A 15,029-nucleotide genomic window follows, 5' to 3' on the forward strand; every position below is an offset into this window, starting at 1 on the left:
TATGATTGAGTTCAATTTGAAATTTAATAGAGAGAAAGTGAAGTCTGATGTAGAAGTTTTTCAGTGGAGTAAAGGAAATTATGGTGGTATGAGAGAAGAGTTGGCCAAAGTGAATTGGAGGGAGACGCTGGTGGGGATGACAGCAGAGCAGCAGTGGCTTGAGTTTCTGGGAAAATGAGGAAGGTACAGGATAGATGTACTCCAAAAACAAAGAAATACTCAAATAGAAAAATAGTACAACCATGGCTGAGAAAGAAAGTCAAAGCTAATGTAAAAGCAAAAGAGAGGGCCAACAACAAAGCAAAAGTTAGTGGGAAGGTGGAGGATTGGGAATCTTTTAAAACTCTACAGAGAGGAACTGAAAGAGTCATTAGGAGCAAAATGGATAGTAAAAGTTTTTTCAAGTATGTAAAAAGTAAAAGAATGATGAGAGTGGATATGGGACCGCTGGAAAACGAGGCCGGAAAACTAATAACGAGGTACAAGGAGATGGCAGATGAACTAAATGAGTATTTTGCATCACTCTTCACTGTGGAGGACAGTAGCAGTGTGCCAGAGGTTGAAGGGTGGGAGGGAAGAGAAGTGAGTCCAGTTACTATTACCAGGGAGAAGGTGCTCAATAAGCTGAAAGACCTAAGGGTACATAAGTCACCTGGGTCAGATGAAATGTACCCCAGGGTTCTGAAAGACGTAGTGGTAGAGATTATGGAGGCATTAGCAATGACCTTACAAAAATCATTGGACCCTGTCACTCCACTCTTTAAGAAAGAAGGAAGGCAGCAGAATGGAAATTATAGACAGCTAGCCCGACCTCAGAGGTTGGGAAGATGTTGGAGTCAATTGTTAAAGATGAGATAATGGAGTACTTGGTGACACAGGACAAGATTGGACAAAGTCAGCACCGTTTCCTTAAGAAAATCTTGCCTGATGAACTTGTTGGAATTTTTTCGGGAGATAAAAGTAGGATAGCTAAAGGGGATGTTATATATTTGGGCTTTCAGAAGGCCTTTCATCATCATAGCTTGTCACAGCAGACAGCCAGCCACTCTAGTGTTGTTTGGTTGAAGTTGAGCAGGGCAGTATCAGCTAAATCAGGTGAGAGTGGGCAGTTGCACAGAACATGTTCAATGTTCTGCACCCTTTCGTCACACTCACAGGATCCGCTGGTCTTTAAACCCCATTTCACCACATTGTCTCCTGTCCTACAAACCCCCACTCTCGCTCTGTTGAGAGTGCACCACTTCCGTCTGTAAAGCAGTGCCCCGTCTGGTAACATTTCTGTGGGGTCTTGCACTGTATTGTTTGGTGGGGTTCTGGCTTCTGATTGTTGCCAGAGGTCAATCCTGTATGCTTGGGCGGATGGTCCGTGTGGTAGTTCCTCCACATACATGAGACTGCTTATCAAGTTAAGAGCCTATGGTATTACAAGAAAGTTGCTGGTATGTTTAGAGCATTGGCTAATTGGTAGGATGAAGTGAGTGGTAATGAAAAAGGATCCTTTTCTGGTTAGCTGTCAGTGACTAGTTGTGTTCTGCAGGGGTTGCTTTTGGGACCACTTCTTTTTATGCTGTATATCAATGATTTAGATGTTGGAATAGATGACTTCGTTGCCAAGTTTGCAGATGATACAAAGATTGGTGGAGGAAACAGGTAGGCTGCAGAAGGACTTAGACAGATTAGTAGAATGAGCAAGAAAATGGCAATTGATATTCAATGTTGGAAAATGCATGGTCTTGCACTTTGGTCATAGAAATGAAGATGCAGATTATTTTCTAAATGAAGAGAAAATCCAATGATCTGAGATGCAAGGGACTTGGGAATCCTTGTACAGAACAACCTAAAGGTTAACTTACAGGTAGAGTTGGCGGTGAGGAAGGGAAGTGCAATTTTAGCATTCATTTCAAGAGGACTAGACTACAAGAGTGGAGATGTGATGCTGAGGTTTTCTAAGGCACTGATGTGGCCTCATCTTGAGAATTATGAACAGTTTTGTGCTCTTCATCTTCAAAAAGATGTGCTGGCATTGGAGAGGGTTCAGAGGAGGTTCACAAGGATGATTCCAGGAATAAAAGGGTTATCATACGAGGAATGTTTGATATCTCTGATTCTATACTGTCTGGAATTTAGAAAGATGAGGGGGGGATCTCACTAAAACCTTTCAAATGTTGAATGGCCTAGAGATAGTTGACGTAGAAAGGATGTATCCCATGGTGGGGGAGTCTAGGACAAGAGGGCACAGCCTCAGGTTAGATGGGGCTCCCATTTAAAACAGAGATGCAGAGAAATTTTTTTTAGCCAAAGGATGGTGAATTTGTGGAATTTATTACTACAGACAGCTGTGGAGACCAGGTCATCGGGTATATGTAAGGCACAGCTTGATAGGTTCTGGATTGGACATGGCATCAGCGGTTATGGGGAGAAGGCCGGGGAGTGGGACTGAGAAGAGGAAGATAAGGATAAGCCATGATTGAATGATGGAGCAGTCTCAATGGGCCAATTGACCTAATTCTGCTCTTATGTCTTGTAGGCTTATATTCTCCCCAACGTGCATTTTGTATGTTTCCTACTTTATTGTATTTTCTGTAAGTTTTGCCTTTAAGCTTACATTAGTCTGATGTATGTAAACCCCTGCCTCAACGGTAACAGAATTTGTTCAGCCAGGCCGGTTTCTGTTTAGACATTGCCATTTTGTTCATGCTCACTTTCATTCTTGACTGCAACTCACTTGCCTCTCTGGCTGCTGTTTCCATTGACAAAGCAATTTCAACTGCTCTTTTAAATGTGAGTTGCACTTCAATTAAGAGCCATTTTTTGTAAGATTTCACAAACTAAACCATCTCTCATTGCATCATTAAGCCCATCATTGAACTGATGATCTTCAGGCAATCTCTTCAATTCAGCCACATATGCTCAAATGAACTCCCCCACCGTTTGATTCCACTTATGAAATTAAAGGGGTTTGCAATCAACCATGGTTCCAAATGTTCTTGCATTACATCCTCAATATCAGTAAATCCCTTTTCAGCTCATTTGCTTATAAAAAACTATATGCCTTTAAATCAAATGCACTCACCAGATTGGGTATTTCATTTGCTTCAAAATATTGTTCAATTTGATCAGTATATAAAATCTAGTTATCCATTGTGCAGTTGAACATGTCTATCTTTCAAATGTAGCCAACTATTTCTGCTCTTTTTCTTTATCATTATTATCACCCAGTGCTCAATGGTTATGAACCCATGAATTCTTTTGTTTTCTGCCTTATTTAACTCAAACATCTTTACTTTTGAGGAGTAAATGTGCTGCTCTAAAAGAGGGAAAATCTGCTATGCTTTTTTTAACTCAACCATTTTGCTGCTTTTTTCTCTAACTCAAATGTCTCACTGCACTTCAACAAGTATCTGGTCATCTCATGTTCTTTTTTTAAATTTTCTTGTCACTACTTGTATGTTTCATAGTTACAAAACATTAAAACTATTTCAAAGGAAACAATGAGGGAGCTGGGAGCATGTCTAGCTGAGTTTATTACTTTAAGCAAGGTATGTGTGTACCACATGGTGATGTGATAACATATGTCATTCACATGCTTTTACATATAACCCACAATGCATTATGTAGAAAAAGAATGCTTAATCAAACAATATATTTACAATATTACTCAAATATTATTGATGTAATAAATACATAGCATGTATTACCTCAATGTATTTTTGCTTTGAAATTACATGCATGGATGGCATGCCAAAGTTTTCACTGTACCTTGGTACATGTGTCAATAATAAACCATTTCAACTTTTTTTTACTAAGACAGCTCATTAATTATGTAAAATCCTCAGCGGATCGAACAGATGTGGCATTGACCTAGGTAAAAATAGCCTGAGGAAATTAAGGGATTAAGATGAGCTGATGTATTTCATTGTTGAATTGATATTCTTTTGAAATCATTATTGCGTTCACTGCCCAATTTAGGATTAAATCCCAGTAGAACTATTAAGGAAATGTTTTAAATTGTGAAATAATCAGCAGTAGTTCTGGTGGTGGTATTTTAGATGCACGATAGATTAGCAAAACTAACATCCAAAAAGAGGTGGACAATGATAGCAAGCATTTAAGAATCTTACCTTTAAGCACAAATCCTCTTTCTTGCCTCGTTCTTGTCTTAGATCGTTCTCCAGCTCTACATCATTTTAAGACCACCACGTTCCTTCAACCATTCTCTCTTACTTATCTCAACATCCTCTAACTTCATCTGTGGCAGCCATGCATTCAGTTTACTCTGTTTGCAACATCTGATGACTGAACATCTGAAGCCATGGCTTTCCGCTAATGAGCTCAGAGGCAGCATCTGCTCAGTTCAGAAAACTCCAGGGCTGTAGCTTCCCTGTTGATAAAACTCAGGGACCGCAGCCAGTTTGTTTGTGAAACTCAGGGACTGGGAACTTCACAATTATTAGAATTCCAGGCCCAGGACTTTCCAGTTAATGAAACCTTGGCTAACACTCCAGGGTTGCATCTACTTCGTTCCCGAAATCCAGGCGTTGTAGCTTACTGGTTAATAAAACACCAGGGCTGTATCCTCCCAGTCACTAAACATTTGCAAAAATGACTGCCTTATTGGGCTTCAGCTGCTAACTTAATGAGTCTCTGTTGTTATGGCCTTTTAATGAGTGAGTCTCTGGTAAAATAGCCATTTGATTGATACATTTTGGGACAGAGTTTCCCAGAAATTCAACTCAGTAGCCATCACTGCTCCCACAAAGAACTCAGAACTGCGGCTTCCGAGTTATATTGTCAGTCTGGAGTGACAGGTTCCTATTTAGTTAATTCTGGGATATATATACATACACATACCCCCACACACATATATACATACCTCACTGAGTGCATGTTTGTGGTGCTGTATCTCAGCCATTTCAAGATTCAACATTTGTGAGGTGCTACATTTTGGTAGAACTAATCAAAATAGGACATACATGGTAAATGGTAGGGCATTAAAGAATGCTTTAGAACAGAGGGATCTAGGAATAATGGTGCATAATTCCCTGAAGATGGAATCTCATGTGGATAGGGTGGTGAAGAAAGCTTTTGATTTGCTGGCCTTTATTAATCAGTGCATTGAGTATAGGAGTTGGGATGTAATGTTGAATTGTATAAGGCACTGGTAAGGCCAAATCTGGAGTATTGTGTACAGTTCTGGTCACTGAATTATAGGAAGGATGTCAATAAAATTGAGAGAGTACAGAGGAGGTTTACTAAAATGTTGCCTGGGTTTCATCTCCTAAGTTACAGAGAAAGGTTGAACAAGTTGGGTCTTTATTCTTTGGAGTGTAGAAGGTTGAGGGGGGACTTGATAGAGGTGTTTAAAATTATGAGGGGGATTGATAGAGTTGACGTGGTTAGACTTTTTCCATTGAGAGTGGGGAAGATTCAAACAAGAGGACATGGGCTGAGAATTAGAGGACAAAAGTTTAGGGGTGATGAGGGGGAACTTCTTTACTCAGAGAGTGGTAGCTGTGTGGAATTAGCTTCCAGCAGAAGTGGTTGAGGCAGGTTCTATGTTGTCGTTTAAAGTTAAATTGGCTAGATATATGGACAGGAAAGGAATGGAGGGTTATGGGCTGAGTGCAGGTCAGTGGGACTAGGATAGGTAAGAGTTCGGCATGGACTAGAAGGGCCGAGATTGCCTGTTTCCGTGCTGTAATTGTTATATGGTTATATAACATTTGGTGCATTCAGGGATACTCTTCTGCACACCACTGTTATAACAGGTGGTTATTTGAGACTGTTGCGCATTGAAATCCCACTAGATCAGCAGTTTCTGAGATACTCAAACCACCTCATCTGGCACCAATGGAATGTCAGAATTGATGGCTTTGCAGCCACCCTTGCAGAAGATACAAAGATGTGTGGAGGGCAGGTAGAGTTGAGGACGCAGATAGCCTGTAGAAGGACTTAGTTTAGAAGAACGTGCAAAGTGGCAGATGTAATATTGTAAAAGAGTGGTGACGACTGGAGAGTCAGTGACAGCCCGGAGAGACGGCAACCAGGGCAGAACGGGCTGGCAACCCAATCTGCGTCCTCTGAGAGGAGGACCCCCACAAAAGCCACAAAGAATCTAAGGAAAAGATACCCCCGGGGTGCCCAAGGCGGGGGGGGGAGGATGAGCACCCCAGTCAGGTGGACACAACGACATCAGACCCAGGCAATGAACAAACGACGATGAGGAAGCAGTGTGCATGTGGCAAAATCTGCAAGAACGATCGCGGCTTGAAGATCCACCAAGCGAGGATGAAGTGTTTGGCGGGAGCAGAAGCAGCACAACGCGCAGGTGTCCAACCTGGTGAGACGAAGGAGGGGCCAGGCCCGGAGTCACCCCATAGTGCCCGGAACCTCCAAGTGTTGCAAACTAATCCCTCTAACATGAAGTCTAACAGGAGGCGGATCAAATGGCCTGCAGCTAACATGACTTCACTGTGGAAGCAGTTTGATGAAGATGTTAACCAAATTCTGGAGGCAACGGCGAAGGGAGGAGTTGATAGGAAGCTGCAAGCCATGACAACAATTATTGTCAGTATCACAGCTGAACGGTTCGGAGAAGAGGAGAAGGAAGGCTCCAAAACATCTTACTCGAAGAACCAAAGAGCATTGAGGATCCACAACATCAGGCAGGAGATGAAAGCGTTGAAGTCCCATTACAAGGAGGCAGGAGAAGAGGAGCGGATTGGCTTGGCCCAGCTGATGTGCACACTACGAAAGAAGATCAGGGTCCTCCGCCGGGCACAGTGGCATCGGAGGCGGCGTTGTGAAAGGGCTCGAAAACATGCTGCCTTTAACGCCAACCCCTTCAAGTTCACCAAGGAGTTGCTGGGGGAGAAGCGCAGTGGGAAACTGGCCTGTTCACAGGAAGACATAGACCAACATCTGAAGAAGATATATAATGATCCTGAAAGAGAGCAGAAGTTGGGAGAGTGTGACATCCTAATAGACCCACCTGAACTGGACATGTCAGAGCTGCAACTAAAGGAAGTCAGAGAGGTCGTCCGCAAAGCGAGGGCAAGCTCGGCTCCAGGACCAAGCAACACCTCGTACGAAGTGTACAAAAGCTGCCCCAAACTCCTGCTGCGTCTGTGGAAGATCCTGAGAATCTTCTGGAGAAGGGGGAAGATCCCAGAACAGTGGAGAGTGGCTGAAGGGGTGTGGATCCTGAAGGAGGAAAATGCCACCCAGATAGATCAGTTTCGCATCATCTCCCTGCTGTGTGTCGAGGTGAAGATCTTCTTCAGTGCCGTTTCTAACCGGTTGTGCACCTACCTAGCAAAGAACACCTATATTGATACATCAGTCCAGAAGGGTGGCATTTCAGGGATGCCGGGGTGTCTGGAGCACATCGGTGTGGTGACACAGCTCATCAGGGAGGCCAGAGAGAACAAGGGCAACCTGTCAGTGTTGTGGCTCGACCTGGCAAACGCATATGGCTCCATTCCGCACAAGCTGGTACAGCTCACACTGACCAAATATCACGTCCCCAGCAGAATCAGAGGCGTTATCACTGATTATTACAGCAACTTCAGGATGAGGGTCTCTTCAGGAGCAATTACATCAACTTGGCACAAGGTGGAGATCGGCATCATCACAGGGTGCACTATCTCAGTGACACTGTTCTCCCTAGCCATGAACATGCTCACTAAGTCTGCTGAACCAGAGTGCAGAGGGCCCAGAATGAATTCCGCTCAACGGCAACCACCTATCAGGGCATTCATGGATGACCTCACAGTCAGCACAGAATTGGTCCCAGGCTGCCGGAGGATTCTGCAAGGTCTCGAAAAGCTGGTGAAGTGGGCCCGGTTGCGTTTCAAACCTGCCAAATCAAGCTCGATGGTGCTGAGGAAAGGGAAGGTGGAGAACAAATTCCGGTTCAGCATCGCAGGCACAGCCATCCCAACCATCGCAGAAAAGCCAGTCAAGAGCTTAGGCAAAGTTTTTGACAGCTCTTTAAGGGACACAACATCCATTCAGGCAACCTGCACCGAGTTGGATGGCTGGCTGAAATCTGTGGACAAGTCTGGCCTACCTGGGAAGTTTAAAGCCTGGGTGTATCAGCATGGCATTCTTCCCAGAATCCTGTGGCCCCTCCTCGACTATGCAGTTCCGATCTCGACAGTCGAAACCTTAGAGAGGAGGGTTAGCAACCACCTCAGGAGATGGCTGGGGCTGCCAAAGAGCCTGAGCAGCATCGCACTCTATGGACACCACAACAAACTGCAACTGCCCTTCAAATCCTTGGAGGAAGAATTCAAGGTAACAAGAGCCAGAGAAGTGCTACAGTATAGGGACTCAAGTGACCCGAAGGTGGGTAGACCAGGGATCCAAGTAAGTACTGGCAGGAAGTGGAGGGCAGAGGAAGCTGTTCAGGAGGCAGAGGCGAGGCTGCGTCACAGGAGGCTGGTGGGAGTGGTCACACAAGGCCGAGCTGGGCTAGGATCCTTTCCAACTCCCCAAATGGACACCAGAGGGAAGGAAAGGCGTTGTCTAGTTCAGGAGGAGGTGAGAGCAGTAGTGGAGGAGATGAGAGCCTGCAAGGCAGTGGGAATGAAGCAACAGGGAGCTTGGACAAGATGGGAGAATGTGGTTGAGAGGAAAGTGACCTGGGCTGATCTTTGGAAAGCCGAACCACACCGCATCCAATTTCTCATCCAGGCAGTATACGATGTGCTTCCAAGCCCATCAAACCTGCACACATGGGGCAAGGCAGAGTCATCTGCGTGCCCACTGTGCTCCAAGCGAGGAACCCTGGAGCAGATCCTCAGCGGCTGTGCAAGGGCACTTGGTGAGGGACAGTACAGGTGGAGGCATGATCAGGTCCTGAAGACCATCGCTGAAGCTGTCAGCGCAGGAGTTGAGTGGGCGAAGCGGTCCTGACCCTCCAAGCAGACCATTGCCTTTGTCAGAGCTGGGGAGCAGCCAATACCTGCCAAAAGAACATCTGCAGGCATTCTGACCTCTGCAAGGGATTGGCAGCTGTTGGTGGACCTCAAAGAGCAGCTGAATTTCCCCAACCATATCGCAGCCACCACCCTGCGACCAGACATTGTCCTAGTGTCTGAGTCTACTAAGCAAGTGGTGCTGCTGGAGCTGACTGTCCCATGGGAAGATAGCTTGGAGGAGGCCTTTGAAAGGAAGCTCTCCAAGTACGCAAGACTGGTCAGCAACTGTTAGCAGGCTGGATGGAGAGCGAGGTGTCTCCCAGTGGAGGTTGGTTGTAGGGGATTCATAGCCTGTTCTTTCGTTAGGGCCTTCAGCATTTTGGGCATCGAGGGAGAGAGGAAGAGGAGAGCCATCCGCAGTACCACCGATGCGGCAGAGAGGGCCTCAAGATGGTTGTGGCTCAAAAGAGGGGAGCCATGGAGTCATAAGTAGCTAGCCATCTGGACACAAGCTGGGGTCTGATCAGCCCCAGCTGGGTCACCTGAAGGAGGTTGTATGATGTTGAAAGACCCGAAATATCCGATGATTCCAGGAACATCACTGAAGATGTGTCCAGAAGCATCAATAGATGTATGTACACAGCATGCTCATGAAGTTTGGTAGAAGGTAAAAAGGTGTAGATTATTTTCTAATGGGGTTCAAATTCAGATATCGGGTGCAAAGGGATTTGGGAGTCCTCATGCAGGTTTCCTTAGACATTAACTTCCATGTAAGGAAGACAAATGCAATGTTGACATTCATTTCAAGAGGACCAGAATATAAAAGCAAGAATGTAGATGCTGAGGCTTCATAAGGCATTGGGCAAACTGCACTTGGAGTATTGTGAGCTATTTTGGGCCCCTTATGTAAGAAAGGATGTGCTGGCCTTCGAGAGGGTCGAAAAGAGATTTACAAGGATGATCCCACGAACAACAGGGTCAACCTTTGAGGAGTGCTCGATGTATCTAGGCCTGTACTTGCTGGAGTTCTGAAGGATAAGGGGTATCTCATTGAAAACTACCAAATATTAGGTCGAGTGGATGTACAGAGGATGGTTACTATAGTGGGGGAGTTTAGGACTAAGGGCACAGCCTCAGAATAGAAGACTTCCCTTTAGAACAGAGATGAGGAGGAATTTCTTTAGCCGTAGGGTGGTGAATCTATGGCATTCATTGCCACAAATGGCCTATTTCTGCTCCTATGTCCTTAAGAGTTTTATATGTAAGATCTTTTCAAGCTTATGCAATAACAACAAGTGATGTTACTGTCACCAAAATCCATCCTATCATAAAAACAACGTGAATTTATTTGATAACCAATAGTTCTTAAAATTCATTTTCATGAATCCAAAATCCAGGCTTACAAGTAATTACTGTAACTTGCTTTATTGTATCTTTGAATTATCTCTGCACAGAATGCAGATCTACCATACCTGTCCATAGGCAAATATGGGCAGTTTGAAAACAGTTGTTTGAAAACTCAGCTAAATTTTCTCAAAGGTTTTCAATTGGTAGAGCCAGTTAGGAATATACAAAGGTTAGGGTGAATACAGTGCTCAGCTTAAAAAAACAATTTGTCCTAAAATGCTAGATTTTTTAAGTAACTTGATTGAATGAAGGAAAATTGCTTAGTGTCACAGAGCAAAACACTGTGGTTCCAGTCAGTCCCATTGGATCTAGTCCATGTCCACCAGTGACCATTCAGATAGTCCCAATCTCTAGCGTTTGGCCCCCAACCCTCTCAGCCTCACCCCTCCATGTATCTATCCAAGTACCTCTTTATCACTTCCTCTGAAAGCTTGTTACAAATACTCACCATCCTCTTTGTGAAAAAAAAAAGTTGCCCCTCATGCCCTTTTAAATCTTCCAGTCTCACCCTAAATCAGTGTCATCTAGCTTTGGATTTCCCGTACCCTGAGGGAAGGATTTTCCCAGGTTATAAGTACTGCAGCTTGATAGTGAATAAAGCTCTCTTTACTCTGTCTTTATACTGTGCCTTGTCACTGAACTCAGACCAGCCATCACAAGCGTGGTATTTTTATCACAATTAAGATTGTTTAATTCTGAAGGTCAATGCCGACATGGATATGATGAAAATTAACAACCTCACTACCATTACAATATACAAAGAAAATTGAATCCGGCTGCTTAGTGCTGGCTTTCAATTTAGATCCAAGAGAGCATTTTATAATTAAAAAAATCATCAGTAAGATACATAAACACAAGAAAATCTGCAGATATTGGAAATTCAAGCAACACACACAAAATGCTGATGGAACGCAGCAGTCCAGGCAGCATCTATAGAAAGAAGTACAGTCCACAAAATGCTGCGTTCCACCAGCATTTTGTGTGTGTAGTAAGATACATAATGCATTATTTTAATCAAGAATGTCAAATCTTAAGGTAATTTTCAATTTAATTTGGCATTATACAATTCAGCTTCAATATGGCTATCACAGCTTGTATGAGTGATTTCCCAATCTGTTTGCAATTTGCATCTTAAAGAAAAACTTGAAAGCCCACAATGAGATTTCTGGGGACTTATAGTAGTAACAAGGTATCATTGTAGCATAGCAGTCAGCTTGATAAAATTACAGCTCAGGACGTCGGAGTTCGGAGCTCAATTCTGACATCATTTGCAAGGAATTTATATGTCCTCCCAGTGGTTTGCTCTGGGTGCTCTGGTTTCCTCCCACAGTCCAAAGACATACCAATTAGACGGTGAGTCAGTCATTGTAAATTGTTCTGTTATAAGGCTAGGGTTAAGTCGGTGGTTGCTGATGCACGGCTCGAAGGGACAGAAGGTCCTGCTCTGCACTGTTCCTTTCAATAAAAATAAAGTGCATACATGGCTGCTGATAACAGATTTTGAAGGTGAACTTGGAAGTGAAAAGGAAGCAGGTAGATGTAGACATTTGATCTTCTATCAGTTTCTGAGATGCAATGCTTCAAAGAACTGTTATTTGTCCAATGACCTATAAAAAAGCTGGAATGAGATCCATATGAATTTTTTTTTAAATACTTCAAATGTTTACCCTATCTTTACAAAGGGAGCCAAAGCAATTCAGCATAAGAATGGGTTCAATATGCCTTTCCTTGTGTTTTAGTTCTTCGGGGCAAGTGGGCATATTGAAATTAGTGACCTCCTACAAACCTTGCCATGTTCAGAATCAATTGACAAGATCACAGGCGGGTGTATCCTCACATTTATACCAGGACACATAATAGGAAGAAAAAGTTAAGTCGAGTCCAAATTAAGTCCAGAAGACCATAAGACATAAGAGCAGAATTAGGCCATTTGGGCCATTGAGTCTGCTCCGCCATTCAATCATAGCTGATCCCTTTTTCCACTCCTCAATCCCATTCCCCAGCCTTCTCCCCATAACCTTTGATGTCAAGTCCAATCAAGAACCGATCAATCTCTGCCTTAAATACACCTAATGACCTGGTCTCCACAGCTGCCTGTGGTAACAAATTCCACAAATGAACATCAACATTTTCAGCTCCAATATTTTAAAATTATTTTATATGGTCACTAAATGGATCTGAGGGGCCAAATCACAAGGCTTATCTCCATTTTCAGAATGGGTAATGGTAATAGACGCTAAAGTCTCAATACCTGAGTTATAAAGAAAGGCTGAATAGGTTAGGAGTTTATTCACAGGAGCACAGGAGATGGAGGGGAGATTTGATAAAGGTATACAAAATTATGAGGGATATAGACAGGGTAAATGAAAGCAGGCTTTTTCCCCACTGAGATGAGGTGAGCCTATCATAAGCCAGGTGAAAAGTAAAATATCTGAGGATCTGAGGGGGCAACGTCTTTACTCAGGGGGCAGTGAGAATGTGGAATGAGTTGCCAATGAAGGCTCAGTTGTAAGAGTTAAGTTTGGATAGGTACATGGATGAGGTATGGAGGGGTATGAACCAGGTGCAGATATGTGGGATTAGGCAGGCCAAGCCAGTGTTGACTAGATGGGTAGAGGGACCTGTTTTTGTGCTGTACTGCTCTATAACTATGAACCAAAGCTCCAAGGATCACAGATTTATGCTATAAGGGAAAGGGTGAAATATGAGGACAAACTGGACAATAATATAAAGCAAGATACTAGAATTTTTTTTCAGTTATATAAGGAGTAAAAGTGAAGTGATAGTTGATATTGGACCACTGGAAAAATGATGCTGCTGAGGTTGTAATGGGGTCAAAGAAACAGAAGATGAACTTAATGACTACTTTGCATCAGTCTTTACTGTGGAAGACACTAGCAGTGTGCCAGAGGTCCGTGAGTGTCAGGGAGGAGGAGTGAGTATTATTCCTATAACAAAGGATAAAGTGTTAGGCATACTGAAAGGTCTTGGGTGGATAAGTCACCTGGACCAGAAAGATTACATCCCAGAGTCCTGAGAGAGGTTGCTGAAGAGATAACAGATGCATTGGTCATGATCTTTTGAGAATCACTTAGTTCTGGCATGGTTCAGGAGGACTGGAAAATTGCAAATGTCACTCCACTCTTTAAGAAGGGAGGAAGACAAAAGAAAGGAAATTATAGGCCAGTTAGCCTAAACTCAGTGACTGGAAAAGTGTTGGGAGTCTATTGGAGTTTTGGAGTACTTGGAAACTAATGATGAAATAAGTCAATGTCAGCATGGTTTCTATAAAGGGAAATCTTGCCTGACAAATCTGTTAAGAGTTCTTTGAGGAAGTAACCAGCAGGGTGGACAAAGGAGAGGCAGTTGATGTCATTTACTTGGATTTTCAGAAAGCATTTGATAAGGTGCCATGCATGAGGCTACTTAACAAGATAAAATCCTGTGGCGTTACAGGAAAAATATTGATAGAGGAATGGTTGATAGGCAGGAGGCAGTGAGTGGGAATAAAGGGGGCCTTTTCTGGTTGGCTGCCAGTGACGAGTGGTGTTCCTCAGGGATCAGTATTTTCACATTGTTTGTCAATGATTTAGATTGTGGAATCACTGGCTTTGTGGCAAAGTTTGTGGATGATACAAACATGGGCGGAGGGGAAGGTGGTGCTGAGGAAGCAATGCGATTACAGCAGGATGTAGACAAATTAGGAGAATGGGCAAAAAAAAAGTTCATGAGAATGATTCTGGGAATGAAGGGGTTAACATGAGGAGAATTGTTTGGCAGCTTTGCACCTGTACTCACTGGAATTTATAAGGATGTGGGGGGGGGTGGGAGAAAGGGGCTGGTAGGCGGTATCTCACTGAAACTAATGTTGAAAGAAGTAGAAATGGCTGTGGAGAGAATGTTTCCTATGGTGGGGGTATCCAGAATTAGAGGGCACAGCTTCAAATCTGAGGGGTGACTTTTAGAATAGAACAGAGGAGGAATTTTCTTAGCCAGAGAGTAGTGAATCTGTGGAATGCTCTGCCACATACTGGGGTGGAGGCCAAGTCCGTGGGTATATTTAAAATAGAAGTTGATAATTTCCTGATTGGTCAGGGAATCAAAGGAAACGGCAGAAAGGCCGGTGTATGGGGTTTTGTGAGATCTGGGATCAGCCTTGATGGAATGGGGGAGCAGATTCAATGGGCTGAAAGGCCTAATTCTGCTCCTATGTTTTATGGTCTACGCTTCGTAGTAAGGTTTAGGATCCTGTGATGACATCAGTTGACTGGGAGGTATCTCAGAAGAAACATTATTGTCTGTTGTTCGGAGGAAAAGTAAAACAAGCTTTCATGAGGATCTTTGGGAAATTGAGATGCCAGCCTTTTGCATTTTGATTGTCAGTGTTTGTCTGTAGCTTTTCATTGATTCTATTGCATTTCTTTATTCTACTGTCAATGCCTGCAAAAAAAAAATCTTAGGGTAGTATATGGAGACATGTATGTACTTCGATAATAAATTTACTTTGAACCCTATCTTTTAACTTTGAACCTGGGAAAGCACATACACTTATGCACTTTCTTGATCACATCTTTACGGAGAGAGCAGGTGAGACTGTGGTGATATCTAGGCACTTCTAGCAGTTCAATGTCCTCAAGGTTCGAAGTTCATTCCATTGATAAGGGCAGGATTGTGTTCAGCTGTCCACTTCATTTAGAT

The sequence above is a fragment of the Mobula birostris genome, chromosome 3 (assembly GCF_030028105.1).
Source record: "Mobula birostris isolate sMobBir1 chromosome 3, sMobBir1.hap1, whole genome shotgun sequence".
In the NCBI taxonomy this organism is placed as follows: domain Eukaryota; kingdom Metazoa; phylum Chordata; class Chondrichthyes; order Myliobatiformes; family Myliobatidae; genus Mobula; species Mobula birostris.